The following is a 22,195-nucleotide window of genomic DNA, read 5'->3' on the forward strand; positions in this document are numbered from 1 at the left end:
GCTGGTTCAAAGGTAGGTTAGATTTATATGGATTTGCTTTTACTAGGTATATTTATATACTTAGTAGGTACTAAGTACCTAGATATTAGTATATGTTATATATGCTTATATAGTATGTACTTAGTAGATACTAGTATATGCTTATATATACTTATATAGTATATATGTTATATATAGTATATACTCTATAATATACTATATAGTACTCTATAATATACTCTATGTGATATGATATTCTATCTATATCTATATCTATCTATCTATAGTATATACTCATATACTTAGTAGCTAGTCCCAATGTGAACTCTGATTCAAAATTTTAATTTTAATTTTGGTGACTTTGTCTTGTATTCTGTATTTATTCCTCTCCCTCCATGTCTATCCCCTAAAGATACTAAAATATGCCTGGGGAATGGGAGTACTGGGAAGTAGAACTCATCTCAAACCTCTGATTAGGTATAATTTGCTAATACATTTCCAAGGATAGAGAAGGAGACAAGATGCATATGGGAAAATTATCTTAGCCTCATATTTAATTTTATAGACATGATAGATTGATGGTTAGCTCTTTGTAAGGGTGATATTAACCATGTAGGGTACTCAACCCTCCTTTTCCTTTAAGATGATCCTTAGCAATATATTATGATCCCTCTCACTCCCCTCACAATTCCTCCAAAAAAAGAAAGAAAAAAAGAAAAGGAAAGGAAAGGAAAAGGAAAAGGAAATCCCAACAAACCTGTCTAATGTAGAATGGACAAGAACTGGTATTTTAGAAATGGTTCTATTTTGGGGCAGGACAGATTGGATGGTTGTTGAGCTATGATTGAGATACTGTTGCAATATCTTATGAAGTATTTTTCAGTGAAATCTAAAGGATGAACTTTCTTACATTAGAGGTTGTAAACAACTCTGTTTCATGCTCACTTACCTGAAACAGATACACAATTGACTTCAAAGATTTAGGTCTGGAAGGGAGATAGAGATCAGTTCATTTAACCTTTTCATTTCATAGGTGAGGAAATGAGCCAAGAGAGGTTAAAGGGACTTTCCTAAAGTTTTACAGATAGTCAATGGCAAAGCTAGAATTTGAATCTAGATCCTTTAAATCTAAATCCAGTTGTCTTTACTCCAAATGTAGGAATAAACTTTATAACTGATTTGAAATGCTTTAAGTTTGGTTTTGAGTGGAGGCCTTTGTAGTTCTGCCCTGGCAAAGCTCTCATATTTGAGGAGGAAGGAAGACTGGGGCAGGGGGAGGGGGGCGGGAAGAGAGAGAGTGAAGATCATTGGGGGAATATATAGGAGCTGAATGCCAAGAAAAGGGCACAGAAGCTGAAGATGAATGAACAGGACTAGTTCTATGTCTGAATACAGAGCTGCTTTGCAGGCTGGTTTATTGATATCGCAGAGCCATTATTAATGAGGGGGATTGATTAGATTAATATTGAGGTCTCTTTCAGTTCTAAATCTTTGATTCGCTGAATTCTCTTTTATAAGAAACTCATGACCTGTTGGTAGGATATTCTGGCATTCCTATTTTGCATTTTCTGGTGACTGCTTTCCATGACACTCATGGATAATGGAAGGGAGGGAACTCAGTCTATTTAATTGAAACTGCAGTGTGGTACCAGGAAGGTTTAGTAGAAATACTTAAGGGTTTACCTGAGTGGAGGAACATATTCCATCTTTTAGATGACAGGAACAGGATGTAAAAGGAAAAAGTCAGTATAATCCAAAAATGGAATAGCAAGTTTGTAAGAAATTTAAAAAAAACAAAAAACATCCAACAACTCTGAAATAGAGAGTCTTTTATTTTGGTACAGCTAATGTTTGTATCCAAGAATTTTTACTGTCATTATGCTATATAAAAACAAACTTTAAAAAATTGAAACTTTTAATAATAACTCCAAGTATAGCACTTTAGGTTTTACATTATACTTTACCTCCCAGAAATCTGGGGAGGTTTGGTAATATAAGGAATAATATCACCATTTTGTGGAAGAGGAAACTGAGGTAAATAGAGGTGAAGTGACTTACCCAGGGTCACATAGGTAGTAGGAGTGAGGATTCAAATTCAAGTCTCCAGGGGCAGCTAGGTGGCGCAGTAGATAGAGCACTGGCCCTGGAGTCAGGAGGACCTGAGTTCAAATCCGACCTCAGACACTTAACACTTACTAGCTGTGTGACCCTGGGCAAGTCACTTAACCCCAACCGCCTCACTAAAAACAAACAAACAAAAACAAATTCAAGTCTCCAGACTACAAGTTTCATTTCCTCTATTATAAAAAAGGAAACTCCAAAATCAGAGACTCTTAGGATTTTGAAGGGATCTCAGAGATCATTTAGTTCAGTCCTCTCATTTTTATAGAAACAGGTCCTGAGAAATTATGTGATTTGTGAAGGAACACAGGTTTTACCCACAAAAATGCACACATTTATATATAATAGATATTAGGTGTGTGTATATATGTGTGTGTGTGTGTGTGTGTGTGTGTGTGTGTGTATATGTAATATTTAAAGTGCTGTTTACAAAACTCCCCAAAGCAATACCCTATAGCAATAACAATAGCTGTCATTTACATAGGACTTACTATATGCCAGGTTCTGTCCTAAGCACTTTATATATTATCTCATTTGACCCTCACGACGGCCCTGGGAGGTAGGTGCTGCTATTATCTCCATTTTACAGATGAAGAAACCAAAGCAAACAGAGGTTAAGTGACTTGTCCACGGTCACATAGCTATTAAGTGTCTACAGCTAGATTGCAACTCAAATCTTCCTGACTCTAGGTCCAAGTGAATGTGAGGGGGAGAAAAAAAAGATGAGAACTGTCTTTCCTTTCTTTGGCAATTATTATTCCATTTTTCTGTGAAGATGACATTGATATCTCTTGTGTAATGGCATTGAGATTTTAGGATCTTCTAAGCACCTGGGTATACTCTGGGTAGACAGTCTAATTACTGTTTTAGCATCAACAAAAGAATGCATAAATATAAATCATTGTTGACAGTAGCTAATTTCCTCTGTATGAGAGGCAGGCTCATGCTGGAAAGAGAACTGAGTTTGGGGGCAAAGGCTTAAACCCCAGTTCTGCTTTTGGCCTAGCTTTTGTATGGCCTTTCACAAGTAGTTTTCCCCTCTTTTGGGCATCAGTTTCCTGATCTATAGAAGTGGGGTAGAGGGGCAACTAGGTGGCGCAGTAGATAGAGCACCGGCCCTGGATTCAGGAGGACCTGAGTTCAAATCTGGCCTCAGACACTTGACACTTACTAGCTGTGTGACGCTGGGCAAGTCATTTAACCCCAATTGCCTCACCCTAAAACCAAAAAAAAGAAGTGGGGTAGTAGATTAGGTGGCAGTCACAATAATAATGGTAATGACCCATATGGCATTTTAAGATTTAGAAAGTGCTGGGGCAGCTAGATGGCTCAGTGCATAGAGCACCGGCCCTGAATTCAGGAGTACCTGAGTTCAAATCTGGCCTCAGACATTTGACACTTAGCTGTGTGACCCTGGGCAAGTCACTTAACCCCAGTTGCCTCACCAAAAAAAAAAAAAAAAAGATTTAGAAAGTGCTTACCTCATTTTATCTGTATGGTATTATTTATGTGCTCTCCAAAGTCTCTTCCAGCTCACAATCCTCTTGCCTCTGAAACTAAATAAAATATAGATTTTTAAGTTTCCATTGGGGAAAAAACCCTTGCCTGATTATAACTTTTTTTTTTTTTTGGCAGGGCATTGAGGGTTAAGTGACTTGCCCAGGGTCACACAGCTAGTAAGTGTCAAGTGTCTGAGGCCAGATTTGAACTCAGGTCCTCCTGAATCCAAGGCTGGTGGTCTATCCACTGCACCACCTAGCTGCCCCCTGATTATAACTTTTACCTGCTTCATTAACCACCTGTGAGAATCTATTTGATCTAGCAGGCAAGTAGATTAGGATGCTGAAAAACACAACAGAGCCATAGTTTTTATTATAGGGATTATGTGAATGCTTAGGAATACAGCCATGGGTCAGGGTCTGAATATTTGGCTGCCAGGGGTTACAGAGCAGCTCCTTCCTTGAAGCCATTTGTAGGAACTTCCTGTTCTTGCGCTACCTGGCACCATGCCCTCTGTTACCATCGTAGCCTCTGTAAAGAGTCTCCTGGAGAACTCCTGAGTGGAGTCAGAGCCAGATGGGATGTGATCCAGAGTTGCTGCGTGCTTCTTCTTCCTTATGAAACGCTGCCAAAAGCATGTCTCATCCTAGGGATTCTGTTCATTCTGAGTTTATTTGGGGGAAATTAAAATGACTTGGTGATTACCTGAGCCTCTAGGAATTCTGCTTTGTTATATCCAAAGCAGCGGAGCCAAGGTGATGAAGTCAGCAGGGAAAAAAGGGGGTAATTTAAGTTTCTAGATGCAGGATTCAGGAAGACTGGAGTTCAAAACCAGTCACAGACATTTAGTAGCTGTGTAATCCTGGGCAAGAGTCTGTTGCCTCAGTTCCCTCATTGGTAAAATAAGGATAATAACAGCATGTACCTCCCAGGTTTGTTGAATGTTAAAGATAGAATGAGACAACATTTGTAAAGTACTTTGCTGGGTGGTGCAGTGGATAGAGTGATGAGTTCAAACTTAACCTAAGGCACTTACTAGCCATGTGATGCTGGGTAAGTCACTTCACCCTGTTCATCTCAGTGTCTTATCTGTAAAGGGAGTTGGAGAAAGAAATGGCAAGCCACTCTAGGATCTTTGTCAAGAAAATCCCAAATGGGGTCACAAAGAGTCAGACATGACTGAAAAATGACTAAACAACAACATTGCAAACTTTGAAGCAATTGCTATTATATTTTTTCCAGGTCCTTCTGAAAAGTGACTAAATGAATTCCTGCTTGACTTGGCCTAGAGTGATTAGTTTACCCAACACATTTGTCGTCAAGATGACAAATTCTTACTCATCTCTAGTATGTGAAAGATGGAAAAATAACAGAGTGTTTCTAATTCTAAATTTTCTATTTCCTTCAGAGTCAAAGAAAAATTTCTTTATACAATAGGCACTTAAACATCTATTAAATGAGTGATCATTGCTATCATCAGAAAAATCACCCCATGAACATCAATTTGGAATGATAGAATTATATGGACCAATTCCAACAGGTGAAGTTTCTCTGCCCTCTAGGAACCACATCTAAGACAATAAGCTTTGACATAGATAAAAATTGAGGATTTAACAAAAACTTAAACCTGTATTATACATTCATAAATCTGTGCATATATACTCAGTGAGGGTCTGTGTATTTTCAGGATGTACAGTTAGAATTAAGTTACAGAAGTCTATGCCCAGATGGTTTGGGGTCACTGGAAATAAGAGGCAAAGTCTGGATTGTACATTTCTTACCTCTGGCTTAAGACATTGTTTTCATTTTGATATTTGTACCAAGAGGCTAGCTCTCTAAGTACTATTTGATCATAGGGTAATAGAAATTGAGCTAGAAATAACCTTTGAGGTTGTGTAGGTGAGTACTACAGATCATCCTAAAGACATAGTGTAATGCAAGTGAAAAATGCCGATTTTGGAATATCAAGGAACAGGGTTCTGAGCTCGTTATGACTACTTTGTAACTAATTACTCACTGTGGGTTTCAGTCTCCTCATCTATAAAATATAGAGTAAGGGAATAGACTAGATGACCTCTTAATATTCCTTCAAACTCTAAATCTATCAACCTGGCCTAACCTTGTTTTACAGATGAGGAAAGAGGCCTAGAGAGACTTAAATATCTTTCCTAAGGTCACACAGTGAATAAATGACAACTTGGATTTGAATTTGTACTTTCTGATATGAAATCCAGCATTCTTTCCACAAAATAGACTAAATCCATATATTAACTATATGGCTATCTATTATGTCTGCCTGCCTGTCTGTCTATATTTTAACTTAAACAGACCCACCTGATACTCCTAACTTTTTCAATATGACACACCATGAGGTGATCTTGGAACAGATATGGTTCACTGGTCGTTACTCCTTCTGTGAGTACCAAATGCTATTACGGAGCATTGTTTTGGGGACCTGAAGGAACTAAGCATTCAGAACATAAGCCTACCTTATGTAGAAGAACACCTGGGCATGACCTTCCTCAGCTTTGTTTATAACTGCCTCCTTCCCTGGCTGATTTCAGGAAGATTCCATGGCCACCACGCACCAAATAGAGCTCATGGTCATTCCATTCTCAGAGAATATTTCATAGGTATCATTTCCTGCTCCCATGATGCAGGTACAAGTTCATGTGACTGTTTTAACTTGTTAGGTTAGTTTCTCCAGTGCATCAGCCCTGCCTTAGCTGGGCAAAGATCCACCCAGCAACAGCGTCAGAGATAGGAAAGTGTTGAAATGAGGAATAGCTAACATTTTCTCTAAATGAGTATAGTGAGATCTGTCTTAAACTAATCTGAAAGCTAATCCCAGAGTTCATATTTGGTGACATTCTTGTGTTCTCTTTGGTAAAAGAATCATCTCATGTCATAATTATTATATTATATAATCCAATAAAAGGAGATCCAGGTGGTTCTCTCTCAGAATGGGAAGTAGGTCCACATCCTAGAACTGACCGCTCACTGATTCGAAAGGAGAATTGTATAAAAAACAATTTTTCCTAATAAAATTAGAGTTGAAATCCCTCCTTATGGGAATCTATTTTTTGCCTACCTTAAAACATATAGTAGGGGCAGCTAGGTGGTGCATAGAGCACCGGCCTTGGAGTCATGAGTACCTGAGTTCAAATCCGGCCTCAGACACTTAACACTTACTAGCTGTGTGACCCTGGGCAAGTCACTTAACCCCAATTGCCTCACTAATAAATAAGTAAATTAAAAATTAAAAAATAAATTAAAAATAAAAAAATAAAACATATAGTAAGGGTTTTAACAAAGTAAGATGGTGACTTGGAGGATTTATATCGCAAGAGGCAACAGGTTGGTACTTCCATTTGTGACTCAGAAACCCTTGAATAAATCTGGTTACTTCTTTGGACAGCCAATATCTCCAGCCATGCCATGCAGGGAGGTTATCACTAATCATGCTCTAGGTCCCAGCAGCCCAAGGGACCTCCCCCTTGCAGAAGGGAAATTGAGAGGAACTCTGTGAGCCCCTTTCTCTGTGTTTGGCTGCTAGCTTGTGTTCATTTCACTGGAACTGAAGGAATGGAATCCCCTATCTGTGTGTGTGGTGTTTTTTTTTTTTATGGCATTTGCAAAGGTGTAGTTTGGAATGTACTTGTGTCATCAGAAGTAAAATGGTATAGTGGAAAGAGGACTGGACTTGGAGTCAGAAGAGTTCGATTCTAATTGTACTTCAAGCAATTAAAAATGGCTATGGATAAGTTTCTCAGATATGAATTCGTTTCCTCCCCTGAAAAATGGGAATAATTATGAGTGGATGAAGCATTTACAACATACTTATTACTTGCAAGGCACTGTTCTTAATGGTGGGGTTATGAACAGAAAAGTAAGTCTGTCCCTTTCTCTTTTGGGACATGAGGGGAGATTGTGGTCATGGGAGTGGTGGTGATTTGACTTGTTTGGCACATGCTGTCTCTTATCTCTCCCTCAGGGTGCCTCACTAAGTCAGCTAGGCAGGCTTGCCTGCTTGCTGAATGGCAGTTGGTTGAGGTTGACATGATTGTTGAAGAGGGTAGGAGCAGACAACAGATTTTAAAAGGGAGCTTGTAATAAACAGAGCCTCAGAAAAGGGCTCTGCTTAAAGCATTGTGCTAGTTTTTTTTCTTTTAACTGTACCTTTACCTGTGATTTCATGGGTGTAGGGAGCTGCTGGTGTGGAACTCCTACCCATAACTCTAACCCTCCCCCACACACACATATCTTCCCTGAGGACAAGCAGGTCATTCTCACTCCAGGCTCCTGGTTGCCCCCTATACTTGTACTAACCAGAGCTGTAGGGAAGAAAGTATTGCGACTCTAAAATGATATATAATTGTGACCTAGTATTATGAATCTCATGTTTTTGCTAAACTGGAGAAGGAACATTTGTTGTCAGCCCTGGATTAGTAGTCTAAAGGCTTGGTTTCACATCTCAGCTTTGTTACTTACTGTAGGCAAATTATTGAACTTCCCTGGTCATTAGTTTCCTCATCTGGAAAATGAGAGAATTGGAATAGATGATCTCTAAAGTTCCTTGCAGTTCTAAATTTTATTGATCCTGTGAGTAGTTACCACTCTGAAAGTGACTTATCATTCCTTCCTGTCCTAATGGCCTTTTTTTTTTTTGTGGGGCAATGGGGGTTAAGTGACTTGCTGAGGGTCACACAGCTACTAAGTGTCAAGTGTCTGAGGCCGGATTTGAACTCAGGAACTCCTGAATCCAGGGCCGATGCTTTATCCACTGCGCCACCTAGCTGCCCCCCTAATGGCCTTTTTGATCATGTCCTATTCACCTTTTCTTCACAGAGGTAAGGGACTGTGAATGTGGAATATGACATATTCTGTCAGACTTGGTAGATGTTAGTTAGTTTTACTGAATTATTTTTTTCTTTTTCTTTTCTTTTTTTGGTGAGGCAATTGGGGTTAAGTGACTTAGATTTTAAACATCACACCCCCTATTCACCTTTAAGAAAATTTTTCTTATGAACGTAATAGACAGAAAAATTAACTTTTTTGATATACAGATAAAGAAAAAAAGGGTATTATATATGAAACCATGAACTTTTGTTATTGGATTATTTATTGGTTTGTTTTCTTCATTTAATTCAAATTTAATATGTTCCAGTACTGCCCTATCTGTCTGTTCCCCCCCTCCCCTTTGGAACTCCCTTCTTCTCTGTATATTTTTAATGTTTCATTGGAGTTATTTTCTTCCCTTTTTTGTCTCCCTAAATCTCATTTCCTCCAATTAAACAATTTTAATTCTTTTTTTTTTTTTTTTAGTGAGGCAATTGGGGTTAAGTGACTTGCCCAGGGTCACACAGCTAGTAAGTGTTAAATGTCTGAGACCGGATTTGAACTCAGGTACTCCTGACTCCAGGGCTGGTGCTCTATCCACTGTGCCACCTAGCTGCCCCACCTCCAATTAAAAAGTAAAAAGGCCTCACTTGTAACAGGCATAGTTGTACAAAACAAATTCACCCCTTGGCTGTGTCTGAAAATGTATATCTCATTTTATACCTCCAATTCATTGCTTCTCCATAAAGAGGTGGGAAATAGGATTTCTTAATATCTTCTGGAATCATACTTGGTCGTTGTATTGATCATAGTTCTCATGTTCTTCACAGTTGTTTTTCTGTGTTATTTTTATTGTATAAATTATTTTACTTGCTTTGATCATTTTGCTCTTAATCAGTTCAAACATTTGTCAAATTTTTCTAATCTATTCTTTCCATCTTTTCATATGACAGAACATTATTCTATCACATTCATATACTATAATATATTCAGCCATTCTCCAATTGAGAGGCACCCACTTTATCTCCAGTTCTTTACTAGAACAAAAAAGTGCTTCTGTAATTATTTTTGTACATATGACTCTTTTTCTATGATCTCTTTGGGGGTATAATCCTGGTAATGGTATCACTTGGTCAAAGGTCAAAAGGCATGCATCGATTAGTGACTTTTGGGGCAAAACTCCAAATTCATTTTAAAAATGGTTGGCTATTTCATAGCTCCACCAACAATGCATAAGTACATTCTCTCTCTCTTTTAAAAAAAAAATTAATCTTTTAATTAGGTTGCTAGGTGGCACAGTTGAGAAAGCCCTCACTTACAACAAGCTTAGTTGTACAAAACAAATTCACACATTATGTCTGAAAATGTAGCCTCTAAATCTCATTACCTCTCCATAAAGAGGTGGGAAATAGGATTCCTTATACATCTTCTGGAGTCATAACTGGTTATTGCATTAATCATAGTTTTTATGTCCTCCACAGTTGCTTTTCTTTGTTATTTTTATTTATGGTGCATAGTAGGTGCTTAATAATACATGTTCTCTTCCTGCCAATTAACAAGCATTTCTTTTCTTTACCTCCCAGTACACCTCCCCTAGTTGAGAAAAACAAAACCAAATATTTGTAACATGTATATGTAGTCAAGCAAAGCAGGCTCCGATATTAACTGTGTCCAGAAACATGTCTCATTCTCCATCTTTACATTAAAGTTCTTCAGTCTTCAAAGTTCTTCGTTTTTGTTACCATGTAAATTGTTCTCATGGTTCAACTTTATTCTGTATCAATTTGTGCCAATCTTTGAAGTTTTCAGTTTCTCTAAAATTTTCCTTTGACAGTTTTTATAGCAGTAATATCCCATTAACTTTCATGTACCATAGGCCTAGAATAAGGACAACTAGAGTTCAAATCCAGCTTTATACTCTTACCAGCTGTATGATCCCAGACAAGTTACCTAACCTTTCTTTGCCTCAGTTTACTTACCGGTCAAGAGGGGATACTAATAGCATTTACCTCCCGGGTTGTTGTATCAAAGGAGATTATAATTATAAAGCATTTAGCACATAGTTAATGCTATATAAATGTTAACTGCTATTATGATTAGTTGTGATCAATCCCAGTATACTTTGGAGAGGAAAGTTTTATCAGAGAAAATTGATAAAAAAAAGTTTTTCTCAGTTAACTGTTTTCTTTCTAATTTTCATTGCATTGTTTTTGTACAGAAACTTTTTAATTTTATGCAATCAAAACTGCCCAAGTTGTCTCCTGTTAATCATCTTTATCCTTGATTTGGTCAAGACTCCTGACCTTGTCCACATGGCATAAGATGTTGATCTAAAATTAATTTCTCTCTGGTAGCTTTCCAATTTTCTCAGTAATTTTTGATGAATGAGTTCTCCCTTCAGCATCAGAGATCCTTGGGTTTATCAAATACTATCCTACAGTGTTCATTTGTTTCTGCTTTTCAGGGATTTTTGTTATCTCTCTTCTATCCTGTTTTACAGGTCCATTGTTTTTGATTGTACATACTTTACATTTTTTCCTACATTTTCCAATCTTATGGCTTTGTTTACATATTTTCCCTATTCCTTTTTACCTGAAAGCCCTTTCCTTGCAATGCTGTGAAGTAGATGTTATCCCATTTTGCAGATGAAGGAAATGTGATTTAGAGTGATTGTGTCTTGCTCACTGTGATACATTTCTTAATTGTTGGAGCCAAGACTCAATCTTTTATTTTGAGTCCAGAGGTCTGTCAAATATGTTGTTCTCTCTCTCCTCTCTCTCTCTCTCTCTCTCTCTCTCTCTCTCTCTCTCTCTCTCTCTCTCTCTATATATATATATATATATATATATATATATATATATATATATAAAATCCTTTTGGTTGAATGCAGAATGAATCATGGCTCACATTTGCATATACTCAGGGCATCCTAACAATTTCTTTGTTACTTATGCACAATAATGAAAATCCTCTGTGATATACAATTTTAAGGAATGCTATTTTCCCAAAGCTTTCTCTTCAGTTTACGGAGGTAGGCTATTATATTAGATCTTGATATTGTTTGCCCTTCATTTTCGAAAAAGACCAATGACATCACAGAGTTATGTCTTGACTCATACATGAATTGGATTTCTACAAAAGTCATCTATGATCATTGGCAAAGAAGACCCTGAAGTCTCCCCAAACTGTTGGAACAGATGCTTGAATTCACAGTAAGCTCTCTCATAGTGTGATTGTTCCTTAGCAAACCTGCCATCCATGAAGGGAGTCTTGTTAATCAGTTGGCAGTTTCTATTAATGTTGCCATTTGTAAGACAGTAAGGCACTTTGAATTGGAATGAGAAATGGGAAAGAAAAAGGGAAAGGAGGCCCAAGTTTCCCTTTGGGTCTGAGGCTATGGATACCCTCTTACTGGTTTTCTGAAGATGAAGAGTTAATGATAATACTATTGGCAAAAGTAACATAGTATTTTTTTTTCAAGCTCCAGTATCTCAAATATTCAGATGAATCAGCAGGAGATGCTAAAAGATGCCATTTATGCTTTCAGGTCTGGGTCAATCTTAAAACATAAGAAATGTCCTAGTACTTTGTCATGTACCTACTATGAGGAATGTGAAGATAATGGCCCTTTTTATCTCTTTCCTGATGACAGAACTGTAAAGTTCTGTCTGACACAGTTGAAAAGATTAGAATACATGTGAGGAGATTTGAGTTGGAATCTCAGCTCTGCCATTTACCTTTGTGACCTTAATCAAGTCACTTTTCATTTTTACAGCTATAAAGTGAAAGTTTAGACTAGGTAAAGTCCCTTCTAACTTTAAAGTTTTAAATGTCTCAATTCTTTGATTACAAGGGCCTTCTTTTGAACAAACAAACCTTTGTCAATCATAACTAGGTTCACAGCTTATTAAGTAGTGGCCAGAGAGAATGATATAAACCCAGCCTTCTGATCTTTCCATGGATTCACATTTAAAGGATATTCAGATTCCAAAATATAAAGTTTAAACCAGTACAATAATATAAAGTAAGTTGCATTAAAACACTGATCTTGATTCAAATCCTTACATGTTGGGCATATTTCTTAATCTACGGCCTTCAGTTTTCTTATCTGTAAAATGAGGAGCTTGGAACTGATTTAAAAAATTCCTTCTAGCCTTAGATCTAGAATTGTACGAATATATCAAGGGAAAATGTCCATGTGGTAGAGACAAAGAGATGTGACTTATTGAAATATACGGCCACCTACCAAAGGCAGCAGTCATGAGGTATTCAGTAAATGCCTGTTATGTGCTGGGCCCTGTCCTAGATACTGGGGATATTAATACAATGCAAAAAAGTTGCTATGAGGTCTGGAAACAAAGTGGTGATGCTTCTTATTATCTTTTTTTTTTTTTGGTGAGGCAATTGGGATTAAGTGACTTGCCCAGGGTCACACAGCTAGTAAGTGTTGTGTCTGAGGCTGGATTTGAACTCAGGTAGGTCCTCCTGACTCCAGGGCTGGTGCTCTATCTACTGTGCCACCTAGCTGCCCCTTATCTTATTATCCTTTTAGAGAGAGAGGATGCCATAGGGGCAGCTAGTTGGTGAAGTGGATAGAGTTATGGGCCTGTTGTCTGAAGACTCATCTTCCTGAATTCAAATCTGGTCTCAGACACTTACTTACTAGCTAGCTGTGTGATCCTGAGCAAGTCATTTAACTCTGTCTCAGTTTCCTTAGCTGTAAAATGAGCTGGAGAAGGAAAAGACAAACCATTCTAGTATATTTGCCAAAAAAAAAAAACCCCAGATGGCAAACAACTAAACAAACAGGTACCATAGTGGACAGAGGCTGGGCTTGGGTTTGAGTCCTAGATTTCCTATTTGAATCTGTGTGACTTCTGGACATATTCATTTAAATTCTGAGGTTAATTCTCCTTTCCAAAGTGGGAATATTATCACCTGCCCTACCAAAGTTTCTAGGGCTGTTTAGAGCTTAGCTTCTTAAACTGTGGGTAGCAACTCCATATAGGGTCTTGTAACTGAATGTGGGGGTCATGAAAATTTTGGCAACAAAGTAAAAGGTTACATAAACCTATTTTATATACCAATATATATAAAATACCTATATACATGTAAACATTTCTCAGGCAAAAAGGGGTCGAGAGTGGAAAAAATTTAAGAAGCCCTGGTTTAGAGGATCAAATAAGATAAAGAGTTTGACATTATAAAGTGTTAAAAAAAAGTTATTATTTAGAAGTTGAGAACATAGTCAACTTTTTCCATTGTTGGCATGTTTTATCAACCCTTGAATTTATGCAAAGGTAAAAATCTCATTACAGTGTTCTATTTTCATGTCCAAGCCAATGTCCCATGGATTTATTATTTCTAGTTATAGCAGACTTTATAAAACATGATCCTATCCAAGCTCTTTCTCTGGCTTCCATCCAATTAGTAATACTTTCTATAACAAAAGGACTTGATTGAGTGCCATTCGGCTTTGTAGTCTTCCAGGGGAAAGCTAATCTCTTTATGATTCTTTTGTCCACCACCAAGAAACAGTTCCCTTTTATTGCCTTCCTTGGATCTGGATTCACAGTCTCCTATCCAGATCACCTAAAAAGGCAAAGAAAAAACCTCCTAAGCTCTATGCTCTTTACACTCACCCTAGCCAAAACAAGTAAAAAAACTAAGAGCACTCACGAGATCTTTCATTGTCCTTGTTGACAAGGTGCATCTGAATTTTCTTTAAAAAACAAACCAAAATAAAACCACTCACATTTATAATTAAGTTTAGTACAAGATCCAGGATTTCACTAGTAGGTGTATTCCTGTCACTGATGTAGATCTCAACTACAGTGCTCATGGGTAGGTGGCTTTCATGAGTTGCTGTAGTCCTTAGAATTCTTCCAGCCCTCTCTGGATGTAGCTCCTTTAGTCTTTTATTTCCTTCTCGTGAGAAGGAGGCACCCTAGTATGCAGCTATTGGGTGCTGCTCCCTTAGTCTTTATACAATAGATCCACAACCCATCTCTCTTTCACATTCATTCTTTTTCAAACTTGCTAGGAGCAGCTGGATTGCACAATGGATAGAGTGCTGGGCTTGGAGTCCGGAAGACTCATCTTCCTGAATTCAAATCTTGGCCTCAGACACTTACTAGCTGTATGATTCTGGGCAAGTCACTTAACCTCTCTTTGCCTCAGTTTCCTCAGTTGCAAAAATGGGAACAATAACAATACCTACCTTACAGGGTTGTTGTGAAATCAAATGAGAACATTTGTAAAATACTTAGCACAGTGCCTAGCACATACCATTATTCCCTTCTCCTTCCCCTTGTATCTTGATAATTATCTTTCTCCTAGGCTATTAGTAATCAGTAAAGGTGGATCAGTTTCCTTCCTTAGGGCTGTATCTAATTTGTCACCCACTTCCTCCCATTAGAATGTAAGTTCATTGCAGGTAGGAATTGGTTCATTATTCTTATTTGTATCCCTAGCACCCAGCACAGGAACTGGAACATAGTGAACTATTTATAAATGCTTGTTTGCTTGATGACTGTAGGCACCATCACTATAACTTTCTTAACCAAAAATATGGTCCCCTCTCTCTTGGGTATTGTCTCCAGTTAGGAGGTAAAATGCCTTGAGGGTAGGTAACTCATCTCTTTAATGTTTGTATTCCCCATGCCTGACACACAATACATGCATAATAAATGCTTTTTCAGTAATTAATTTCTCAGTGCCTGTTACTCCTGTTGCTGCTTTTAATTTCCTCCTCTCAATCTCTGCTACTCTTTGCTTTTATTCTTTCTTGTCTCTTCCTGACTTTTGTCCGTGCTTCTCAGTTTTTATAGAGAAATATTGACCTTTTGTGGAGTTTACTGATCATAGTGCTCCTTCCTTTTCATCACAAACCATCTAATTGCTGCATATTCAGTACAAAACAAGTCAGCTCTTCTCCATTGTTTATTTGTTGTTGGTTGTTCCTTTACTGCTTCATTTTTTTTTTTTTTGGTGGTGGTGGTGACTTGGTGGGAGATAAGATCAAATGGGGGCTGGAGAGAATAATACTTAAAATTGCAGACTAATTTGGAAATCTCAGGCTTTTGCAAATTTGAGTTTTGGATAGTTGAGGCTTAATTTAGTGTTTATTGTCTAAGACTATTGGCCAATAGTTTGATAGTTTGAGGAGGTAACAGTTCTTGTGACTGAGGAACACAGATTGAATTAAGGAGTTAGATTAAATGTGTGTGTGTGTGTGTGTATTTGGAAAGAGATTTGGGATGGTAAAATTAAAAAGTTTGGCTAAAAATGTCATTGCTTTGTCTTCTTAGTTGTGCCCCATTTGGAGTTTTCTTGGCAAAGATACTAGAGTGGTCTGCCATTTCATTCTCCAGCTCATTTTACAGATGAGGAAACTGAGGCAAACAGGGTTAAGTGACTGGCCTATGGTCACACAGTGTCTGAGACTGGATTTGAACTCAGGTCTTTCTGACTCCAGGTCTAACACTCTATCCACTGCATTAACCAGATGCCCCAAAATATTGCACTACCTTTATGAAACCTAGACTAAAACTGGGGGATAAAGAACTGGCATTGCTAATACACGATGATATGTGGTAAGTGCCTCAGAGAGGTATAAAACAAAGTGGTTGTGTTGGAGGTAGAGGGTGTTGCAGAGATGATCAGTCAAGGCTTCATTGAAGGAGGTGACATTTGAGAAAGGCTTTAAAAGATGAGTAGGAATTCATCAGCCAGAGGGGGATGTGACTCAGATGAAGAGGCAGGGTGTGTATCAGAGGGATTTGTGTTAGAAGTGGCAGAATCTGACATTTGGATGTGGGAGTCAAAGGACAATAAAGTATTGATGGGAAATAGCACAATATTTTTCTTTTCTTTTTTTTAATCATAAAAGTATTTTATTATTTCCCAATTACATGTAATGATAGTTTTCAACATTTGTTTTCATAAGATTTTTAGTTTCAAATTTTTCTCCCTCCCTTCCCTCCCCTCCCCCAAGACTGAAAGCAATCTGATATAGGTTATAAATGCACGATCACATTAAACATATTTCTGCCATTAGTCGTGTTGTGAAAGAAGAATCAGAACACAAGGGAAAAACCTCAAAAAAGAAAAGAAAAGAACAACCCAAAAGTAGAAACAGTATGGTTCAAGCTGCATTCAAAATCCACAGTTCTTTTTTCTGGATGTGGAGAACATTTTCCATCATGAGTTCTTTGGAATTGTCTTGGATCATTGCACTGCTGAGAAGAGCCAAGTCTATCACAGTTGATCATCACACAATGTTGCTGTTACTATATACAATGTTCTCCTGGTTCTGCTCATCTCACTCAGCATCAGTCCACTTAAATCTATCCAGGTTTTTCTTACAGCACAGTAGTAGTATCCCATTACATTCATATACCACAACTTGTTCAGTCATTCCCCAATTCTTTGCCACCACTAGGAGAGCTAATAGTATAATATTTCTATCTTAGTTCTCTGAAAATAATTTTTTTTAGGTTAAACTCATTTGGAAAACCCCACAGTTTTAAATACTTCAATGCAATTTTGGTTTTTGTTATTTTTTTTCTAGTTTTATTTTATTTTATTTTGTACTGAAGACAGAGAACTCAAACACCTTAATACAATTACTTTACCAGAGGGCATTTTGAATTAAGTTGAAACTCACATGAGGGATTTTTGCAAAATTTCCACCTAGTTATCCCATCTTCCCTTCCCCATCAGCAACCATGAAATTGATGACAAGAAAAAGAAAAGCTAATCCGTTTATACTTTTCTCCTCTAAGAGCTCCTTATTGGGATTTTGCTCTTTTAATCTTATGACAGGGATTATTTTCATATAATTAAGTGACTAAAACAAATAAAAAAAGGCTATTTGCTTCATTATTGATTTATGTTAAAAGTATGTGACTGCCAAGACTTTGAAGCAAGCAAGGACAAAGTAAATGGTTAACTTAATCTATAAAAACTGAAACCTTTGGACCTCATAATTTCAGGCTGTTTGTAAAGACAAGTCTACCAGGCTATGAGCAGTTGCCAAAATGAAAGCAAAGCTAGTAGGAAACAGATTGATCAACATTATTTCAATGGTGAGAGCCTTCTTGAGAGCTTTCTCTTTCTACTCCCAGCTCTGTTGTTTTAAATACAGATATTATTCATCATGAGCAAAATCTGTATATTAAATTTTGAAAATGAAACTTTAAGGGGAAAGAATGTTATATATTACTTTGTCAGAATTCTAAAAATTAATTTTTTTTGGAAAATCCTAAAAATTTTTAAAAATCAGTCATATGCAATCTTCTATATATCTTCTAATTTTTAAAATATCTTCACAGTATTTATAAATTTCTAGGAGTAGGAGCATAGCTCCCATTTTATTTTTTCCTTTCTTAAAAAAAAATAAACATTTTTATTTAAAGTTTTGAGTTTCATGCCTCCCATTTAAAAAATGTAAATCAACAGAAGAATATGATTCCATGTACACAATTTTGCTTTATAAAGCATATATATTTTTAAACCTAATATTTTGATCCCAATTCAATGACCTCCAAAATGAGCATTTCTATATGCCTAGCAGAACCCCAATGAGGATTGTAGGTGAAACTATAAGTGTCTATTTCATAGCACTCCCCTTTTTTTTTATTTCCAGGCAATGGGGGTTAAGTGACTTGCCCAGGGTCACACAGGTAGTAAGTGTCAAGTGTCTGAGGCTGGATTTGAACTCAGGTACTCCTGAATCCAGGGCCAGTGCTTTCTTTAACCATTGCACCATCTAGCTGCCCCGGCACTCCTTTTTTTTTTTTTAATTTAATTTTTTTCTTTACTTTAAAAAAAAATAGCACTCCTTTTAAAGAAAGAACTATAATAAATCCCACAGATTACCTTCCCATCTAACCTTCTTGTCTTTGCTTCCTTCTGACTTTTTATTATTTTCTGTGGATTTTGAACAAGTTTCAGTGGCCCTTTGGGGGGGTATTACTACCTTTCTACCTCCCCTAACCCCCATACCCCCACTAAAAAAAAGAGGGAAAACAGTTTTCCTTGTAACAGTTAAGCATAGTTAACTAAAACAAACTCAGATACATAATGACCAAGTTTTTTAAAAAAGTATCTCTTTTTGTACCACAAATCCATTACCTTTCTGTCAGGAGGTAAGTAAGGTTTATTTGGTCATCGTTTTGATCAGAGCTCTTAAATCTTTCACAGTTGAATTTATTTGGAATCTTTTGTCATTCTGCTTTTTTTTTTTAAGCTAACATTTATAAAGCATTTAGTATATGCCAGGCACTATGCTAAGTACTTTTCAATTATCTCATTTGATAGTCACAACGAGGTAGATGCTATTATTGTCCCCATTTTACAGATGAGAAAACTGAAGCAGACAGGACTTAAATGACACAGCTAGTATCTGAGGCCATATTTGAATTCATGTCTTCCGGATTCAAGGGCTAGCACTCTATCTCCTACTGTACCATCTAGCTGCCCCATTCTGAAATAATCTGTTTAACCAGTTCTAATGGTGCAATATTATTCTGTTACATTCATATAAAACAATTTGTTTAGTCATTCACCACTAAATGGACACTCCCCCTTAGATTCCAGTTGTATGTTTTGCTTTGTTTTTTCTTTTTTCCTTTTTACACTCTTTTCAAAATCAGGAAGTTTGTTTGGCTTACAGGCACTATTATCTTCCTGCTTGACCCCTCCTCTCCTCCTTACTTGTTTTCCCTTTGTATTAAGTTTTTTTTTATTTCTACACCAAATAGTTGGTGTGTTTGTGTGTGCACATGGGCATGTACATTTTAGTGCAACCTTCCAATGTGTGGTTATATGAGAGTGAGGTTTACCTGATGCCTGCTTCTTATTCCCCTTTCCTTCATGTTCATATATTCTCCTCATGTGCCTGAATTATGAGAGAGTAAATTTCATCTGGCTTTCACCCAGAATCAGTATACTCCTAGAACTTTTATTTTTATTAAATTTCTTAATACCCTCTCAAGGTGTTATGGTTCTGAAGGGAAACTAGTTTTGTTCTGCCCCTATTAAAATGTTAGCACTGTATCATTGTGTCTGCCCCTTCCAAATGTTCAAATAAATTTATCTTTCTAAGTTTCTCTTGACTACTGTGTCTCTATTTCAAAGTTCCTACTCAGCTTTGATCTTTTCATCAGGAATGCTTGAAAGTGTTCTATGCCATTAAAGGTCTATTTTCTCCCAATAGATTATATTCAGCTTTGCAAGGTAAATTATTCTTGTCTGTAGGGAAAGGAGTCACTAACACAGATTGCCCTTGACAGATGTTCTTTTTCTTTCTGGGCAGAGACTGTGTAGGTTTTATCTTTGAATCCCCTGCTGCTAGCATAATGTCTGACACTTTTTTGTTGTTCAGTCATTTCAATCATGTCCAACTCTTGGTGACCCCATTTGGGGTTTTCTTGGCTGAGATACTGGAGTGGGGTTTGCCATTTCTTTCTATAGATGAGGAACTGAGGCAAACAAAGTTAAGTGACTTGCCCAGGGTCACACAGCTAGTAAGTGTCTCAGATAGGATTTGAACTCTGGTCTTCCTGAGACTTCTGACCTGATACTCTAGGCACACTGCCACCTAGGTGCATTTACAGCCTGATACATAGTAGGTACTTAATAAGTACTTATTGATCGATTATTTGTAATGGTAGCAAAAGCAGAATTGGATGTAAATATTGAATAGATTCTGAGTTTAGAGCCCTCCCACTTGCCTCTTCTCCCAGTTAAAACTTCATTGTAATTACAGTCTCAACATGTATTGCAAGACATTGTACCAGTTGGACCTTGAAGGAAGGCACTTAGATTTTAGACTGGAGAAGGCAAGATGGAATGGGGAGGAAGGTTGTCAGTAAGTTATCCACTTTGCTACTATATAGAGTGTATGGGAAGCCTTGGTGGGGTGTGCTGTGGATATTATGAAATAAATCTGGGAAGGTAGGTTAGAGCCAGACTGTGGCTGGCCTTGGATGCCAGGATCAAGGCCCTTAATGAAGGCAAAAAATGGGACTGTGACTCTCTATTCTACATATACCTCTGCCTGCTTATGTCACATCTATTTTTCCATCAAAATTGCCTTTGATGTTCCTTTTAAACCGATTTCACCCAGATAAATCACTTATGTACACACTGTAGTTATCTCTTTAGGGAAGATAACTTTCTTAAGTATAAAAGTGTTCAGGCATTAAAAGAGCACTACAAATTCACTTTTCAGGGGATCTTAAGTAGAGGCAGGACGTTTTCACTTGCCAGTTCAGGTGATATTATTTCAGTTTGAGAGTGGAGCATTATGGGGTCATTTTGACAGTGTTAGTGTCTCTTGACATACTGAGAGGAAGTCAAAGGTAGGTCAGACAGTTGTGCTCATGGTCATCTGATTTATTCATGATTGGTGTACTCAGCAGGTATCTTCAAACATCCACACACTAATTAACATGATAACCAAAATGTCTAATCATGTGGCTAGACATAAAACTCAGGGATACAGTGCAAGGAGTAACAGTCCTTGAACCTTACAGAGTGATGGAGTAGAAACCACACCGGCTCTGAAGTTGGAGGATTTGGGTTCAAATCCCATTTATGGCATCTATTACTTGAGTACCCTTGGGTAAATCACTTAACTTTCTTGGTCCTTAGTTTCCTCATCTGTAAAATGAGGGGATTAAACTACTTGCCCTGTGAGCTCACTTCCAAGCCCCAAATCTATTATCTTCTGGTTTTTCTGATGCACTGCTCTATGCATCAGAAAAGTTCCTGGAGTCAGATGTACTTCCAGAGCCATATATGATTCAAACAACTTTGTATGTGCCTGTGGTACCTATGCTAGAAGTTATTAGACCCCAGGCTAAAATCCGTGTTGCTGTAGAATATATATTTAGTTTATTGCCTTTAGGATCGACTGCTACTAGCCTAATTATCTCTATGCAGATGATTCCCAGAACGGTATATACAGCCCATATCTCTTGCTTGGGCACTGTTCATGAATCAACAACTTCCTCTTGGACATTTCAAATTAGATGGTCTGTAGGCATTTCAAAATTAACAGGTCTAAATTCTTTTTCATTCCCTTCCCAAACTCTTCCTTTTTAGTATTGAAGGTACCATTGTTGTGCTGGTCAGTCAGCCTTGTGACCTTGGAGTCTTCAACCCATGAATCAATTTGTTGTTAAATCTTGTCTTTTTATTTTCTCAATATCTCTTGTATAAGTTCCTTTCTCTTCTCTCAAATAACTACCACCTTTGTGAGGGCCCTCATGACATCTTACCTAGACTATTGAAGTAGTCTTCTAATCAGTCCTTCTACCATGTCTCCCCACTCCAATTTATCCTGAACAAGGCTGCCAAAGTGCTTTTTCCAAGCTTAAGTCTGACCATACCTACAACAACCCCTGACACACACTCATTCAATAAATACACACTTTCAATAATTCTAGTGGGTCCTTGTTATATCCGGTGTGAGAATCAGGGTACCACACATTAGGTTTTGAGTCATAACAGTTTTTAAACATAACACCAGAATCAAATATAAAATCCACTGGCATTTTAAGCCTTCATAGTCTTGTCCTTGCCTACCATACCAGTCTTCTTACACATTTCTCCCCCCCTTGTAGATTGTGATTGAGATACACTGGGATCTTTGCTGAGCCTAACACATGACACTTCACCTTTTGACAGTGAATTTGTACTGACTGTCCTGTTGTTTCACTGGCTTTCTCCTTATCTGGAATGCTCT

General features: G+C 37.4%; 1 protein-coding gene across 4 annotated transcripts in view; it reads left to right on the forward strand.

The window, feature by feature from the left end:
- Window positions 1-22,195, forward strand: part of STXBP6 (syntaxin binding protein 6) — a 363,777-nt gene that overhangs the window by 75,269 nt on the left and 266,313 nt on the right. The gene's annotated exons all lie outside the window — the stretch shown is intronic.

The sequence above is a fragment of the Dromiciops gliroides genome, chromosome 2 (genome assembly GCF_019393635.1).
Source record: "Dromiciops gliroides isolate mDroGli1 chromosome 2, mDroGli1.pri, whole genome shotgun sequence".
Classification (NCBI taxonomy): domain Eukaryota; kingdom Metazoa; phylum Chordata; class Mammalia; order Microbiotheria; family Microbiotheriidae; genus Dromiciops; species Dromiciops gliroides.